Source organism: Echinops telfairi, unplaced genomic scaffold, assembly GCF_000313985.2.
Source record: "Echinops telfairi isolate 266 unplaced genomic scaffold, ASM31398v2 ScPeMD7_443;HRSCAF=831, whole genome shotgun sequence".
In the NCBI taxonomy this organism is placed as follows: domain Eukaryota; kingdom Metazoa; phylum Chordata; class Mammalia; order Afrosoricida; family Tenrecidae; genus Echinops; species Echinops telfairi.
Genome location: NW_022104341.1, coordinates 82,467,314 through 82,472,692, shown reverse-complemented (window position 1 = coordinate 82,472,692; position 5,379 = coordinate 82,467,314).

Below are 5,379 nucleotides of genomic sequence, written 5' to 3'. Positions count from 1 at the left end.
AGATAAACCCCTCAAGAACAATAATGGGGCTAGCGATACCATGAAGGTAGTAGGGTGAAGGTAGCGGGAGAAGGGGGAGAAACTGGGAAACAATTAAAATGATCGCCATTTAACCCTGCCCCACTGCCCAGGGGGATGAACAACAGAAATGTGGGCGAAGGGAGAGAGTGGAAGGTGTAATATATGAAAATAATAATAATTTATAACTTATCAGGTGTCTATGAGGGTGGGAGGGTAGGTGAGGGAGGGGAAAAAAGAGGAGGTAATACCAAGAGCTCACGCAGAAAGAAAATGTTTTGAAAATGATGATGGCAACATATGTACAAATGTGCTTGATACAATTGATGTATGGATTGTTAATAAGAACTGTAAGAGCCCCAATAAAATGATTTATTAATTAAAAACAACAAGGAATGTTTGCCTTAAGCATTGTGCCCTTCCAAGAACTATGTATATAGGATCAAATTGACAATAGTAACTGAAAGATTGGACAGAAAACTTGAAGCCAAAGAGGGTGAAAATTCTCTTTTTTTAAAAAAATCATTTTATTGGAAGCTCTTCCAGGTATCATAAAATTCCACAGTTCAATCACATCAAGCAGTATTGTACAATTGCTACCACCATCAGTTTCAAAACCGTTTCTTTCTTCTTGAACTCCTTGATACCAGCTCCCTTTATCACCACCCCCATCCCTCAGGAACCCTTATTTTATTTTTTTGCCGTATCTTACACTATCCAATATATCCATTCACATACAATTCTGCTGTTTGCTCCCCTCGAGCGGGGTTATACAATCAATTATATCAGCTCCCTCTTCCCCGCATCCCTTTCTTCCCATACCCTCAGGGAAGCATTACTCCTGCTATTGTTTCTGAAGGTTTATCTATCTTAGCTTTCATGTATCGAATGATCTTAATTATACAAATGAACATATGCAAGTCTAACATAATTAAGAGGTAAACAAATAAAAACCATAATAGTAAGGGGAGGAAATATTAAAGAACTAGAGGTTAGTTATGTGTTTCATTAGTGCTATACCACATCCTGGATTTATCATCTCTTCCATGTGGCCCTTGTCTTACAGGTGGGTTTTGGATCTCCACTACATCTAAATCCCTTTACATAAATTTGGTTACTTATTTTTGAACTTCTGATACCTTTTTCTGCCAATACCTCATGATCATATATGCTGGTGTGCTCTTTCCATGTGGGCTTTGTTGCTTGCCTGCTAGATGGTCACTTGTTTAACTACAAGTCTTTAAGACCCCAGATGCTGTATTTTTTAATAGCTGGCACCATCAGCTTTCTTCACCCCATTTACTTATGTACCCATTTTGTTTTCAGTGATTGTGTCAGAAAGGTGAGTATCATACAGTGCCACATTATTAGAACAAACTGTTCTTGTACTGTTCTTGTACTTATGATCTAAGTAAAGGCCCAAAGTCCATCTGCTTCCTTGTTGCATTTGCATATATATATATATATATATATATACACTAAAACACACCTATATTTGTATATTTACATATATATATCTCTCTCTATATACCTATATATTTTTCCCTTTCTTCTTCTTTCCTCCTGCCCTACTATCTTGTTTACCCAGCATTCACCTCTCAGTAATTCCTCTGAGATAGAGAGGGTGAACATTCTTGTACAATATGAAGAACATAATCAATGTAACTGAATTCTGCATATAGAAATTATGTTCTGCTTTGTATATCCATTTTTAAAAAACAGTTTTATTGGTACTTCATCCACATATCATACAATTCAATAGTTCAATCATATCAAGATGAGTTGTACAATTTTTACCACAATCAATTTTAGAACATTTTCTTCTTCCTTATAGTCAGTGTTTTTTTATGTATTTTCCCCCAATTTTGGCAAAATACACACAACAAAACATTCTCTAATTTAACAACTCCGCGTGTATAATTCAGTGCCATTGATCATACTCTTCATATTGTACAACCATTATTGATATCCCTCTTCAAATTATTCCACCACCATTAAAATAAACTCAATGTTCTTTAAGACTATATTCTCAAGAACAACACAAAAGAAAATAAATGATAAAAAAGTAAACCAAAAAGAATTGCAAAGAGAGTCCACACGGAAGAAAAGAGGCCATGATCAAAATAAAGTTATGGCTGAGTAAAAAATATTAGTAGAAAAAGTGATGAAATAGAGCAAAAATACCAAAAAGGGAGTAAAGAAACTGGTTGATCTGGGAGGAAAAGCAAAAGCACACATGAAGTAAAGAAACTGAGCCATGGTATTAGCAGAACACAGGGTGACATGCCCTAAACTCCTGCTGCTGCTGCTGCTGAGGATCCTACAGTTGCTTCCCTGTCCAAACTCACTGAGGCCAGCTGTACTTTCATTTTTAGATTTCCTTAAGATTCATATTCCTCTGATTGCCAAACACATCTTAATGTATTTATTATTATTAATACCAACTATAGTTGATGCTCTGGCCATGATTAAACGTGTGATTTGTTTAATGCGCTAGCAAGAGAAATACCAAAAAGAAATCACCAGATTAACAGGATGGATGTTTGACTAATCTTAACAGACCCAACCCAAATTAACTGTGACTCAAACAAGATAAAAGTGTATTTATCTCACTTGGCAATCTTTAATACTCACCTTCCTGACACCATCGCTGAAGACAAAATGGGTGCTTAAATGTGGTGAAGAGAGCGAATGGTGCCCAGCTATCAAAAGATACAGCATCTGGGTCTTAAAGGCTTGAAGTTAAACAAGCAGTCATCTAGCAGGGAAGCAAATAAGCCCACATGGAAGAGCACACCAACCTGTGTGATCATGAGGTGTCCACGGGATCAGGTGTCAGGTATCAAAAGATCCAAAACAAGCAATTAGATTGATACAAACATTGGGGGTTGGAGTGGAGACCCAAAGCCCATCTATGGACAATTGGATATCCCCCTACTAAAGGGTTATAAGGAAGGGATGAGTCAACCAGGGTGCAGTATAGCACTGATGGAAAACACATTATTTCTCTGGTTCCTGAATGCTTCCTCCTCCCCACTACCATGAGCCAGTTCTACCTTACAAATCAGGCTAGACTGGAGAACACACATTGGTACAGATAAGAGCTCTTAACACATGGAATTCAGGACAGATAAACCCCTCAGGAACAGTAGTGGGAGTAGCGATATCATGAGGGTGGGGGATAGTTGGAGTGGGTAGGGGAAGACAGGGGGAACCCATCACAAGGTTGGATATATAGCTCTGCCCCCCTGAAGAGGATGAATAACAAAAATGTGGGTAAAGGGAGACAATGGACAGTGTAAGATATGAAATAATAACAATATCTAATTGATCAAGGAGTCATGAGGGTGGGAGGGCGGGGACAAAAAGAGGCGCTTATACCAAGGGCTCAAATAGAAAATATTTTGGAAATAATGATGGCAACATATGTACAAATATACTTGATACAACTGATGTATGGAATGTTATAAGAGCTGTTGGGGGGAAAAAGGGTATTTATCACTCATGTTATAATATAGAGGGCTAGTATGAGAGCTTTACTTTATTCAGAAACGTCTATATAGTTGCACTGCCATTCTTAGGGAGTTGTGCAATTTCTTATGATCCAACTTAGAATTCTTCTATGACCACTTTCCCAACAACAGCATGGAAAAACACTTGAAAATAAAACAATGCTAATTGAAGCAGACTCTTTGTTGTAGGCCCCTTCAGATCACCTTTGAAGTTTTAGCAAAGTAGGTTGTACATGTTAGACTCAGCCTTCTCCAGGTTGATTCCCCAGTACCTTTGAAATGCTGAGGATAATCTCACTTACGGGGATTAACATGCAGTCATGGGATATAATTAGACCTTCTGTACTTTAAATCATTAAGAGGAACTTCTAGGATTCTAGAACATGGCTAAAGGAGCCCTGGTGGCACAGTGGGTTGCGTATTGGGCTCCTAACTGCAAAGTCAGCAGCTTAAAACCACCAGCCTCTCTGCAGGAGAGAGATGATGTTTTCTACCCTCTCAGAAACCCACAGGGGTACTGCTACTCTGTACGATAGAGTTGCCATGAGTCAGAATTGACTCAATGGCAGTGAGTTTGGATTTTTTTGAGGCTGTGGTTCCGTAGGGAATTTGTACTGGGCCTGGTTATTTCCAAGAGAAATGATTAATATATATGAGCTCTGAAAGGGTGGAGAACTAACAGTTCTAACTGTGGGAACTCTGGGCACCATTGGATGAATATAGTATTGAGAGAATGAGATGATCTTTCTTCAAAAGACATCTGCTGGACTGGGAAGACTTTTCTTTGAAAGCTATGCTGTATGGTCTCAGGAAGTCAAGAAGGTAACGGATTAATATAAGTGTAGGTGTAATTGGCTATGGAAGTTGGGTTGATGTTTCTGGAGTAGATTTCTCAAACATAAACTCATCTCTTCATCTTCACTATAACTTACTATGTAACTTTAGTCCTTTCTTAAAATGACTAGGTATGACAATGACTTGCTTTATGATTTATAACTTGAGTTAGCAAAGACAGCAGTTGCCAATCTGACACAAACAGAACTTCAAACAGTGCTTTCAGATTGTAACTTCTCTCTGCTCTTATGACCCTTGCCACTGCTGTCATGTGAAGAAATTTGAGTTGGCTGTTGGAAGATGAGGGATACATAGTCTAGTTGCTCCCATTACTATGGCGAATGGCCTGCCAACTTTCAGACATGGGAGAAAAGCTAGATATCTAGTTACCAGTCAAGCCTCTGGCTGACAGTGGTTGCTTAAGTGATCTTGGCAGTGATCAACTGAACAAATCCAGACCATAAGAACCATCCAGCTGACTCAGAGACTTTTCAGATAAATAAACAGCTGTTGCTTTAAGTCACAAATTTTGTTGTGGGTTGTTACACAATAGTAGAAAGCAATCGAACTTATTTCTACACAAAAGCAAATATTGAATACTACAGGAAGCATCAACAAAATAAGGTGGGAAGAATACAGAGTCACTGTACCCAAAAGAATTGATCAACATTCAACCATTTCGAGAGGTAGATAGCCTATGATCAAGAACTGATGCTATTGAAGTCAAGAGGTCCAAGCTACCCTGAAGGTATTGGCAAAAACCAAGGTTCTAGAAATTAACAGAATGTCAATGGAAATATGCAGTACTGTGAACTATTTAATATGCCTCTTCTAGTCATAGTCTTGGAACCTCCCACAAAATGAATGTTTTTGATAGGTCTGGATAAGCAAAGGTGGGGAAGATACTAACAGAATTATATGACTCAGTTGTGATTGTCAACAGGGCTAATCGTGATGTCTATTCTGCTAGGAATACAATAAGTCCTCTAAGAAACAGCCATGTGCCAGCCTGTGT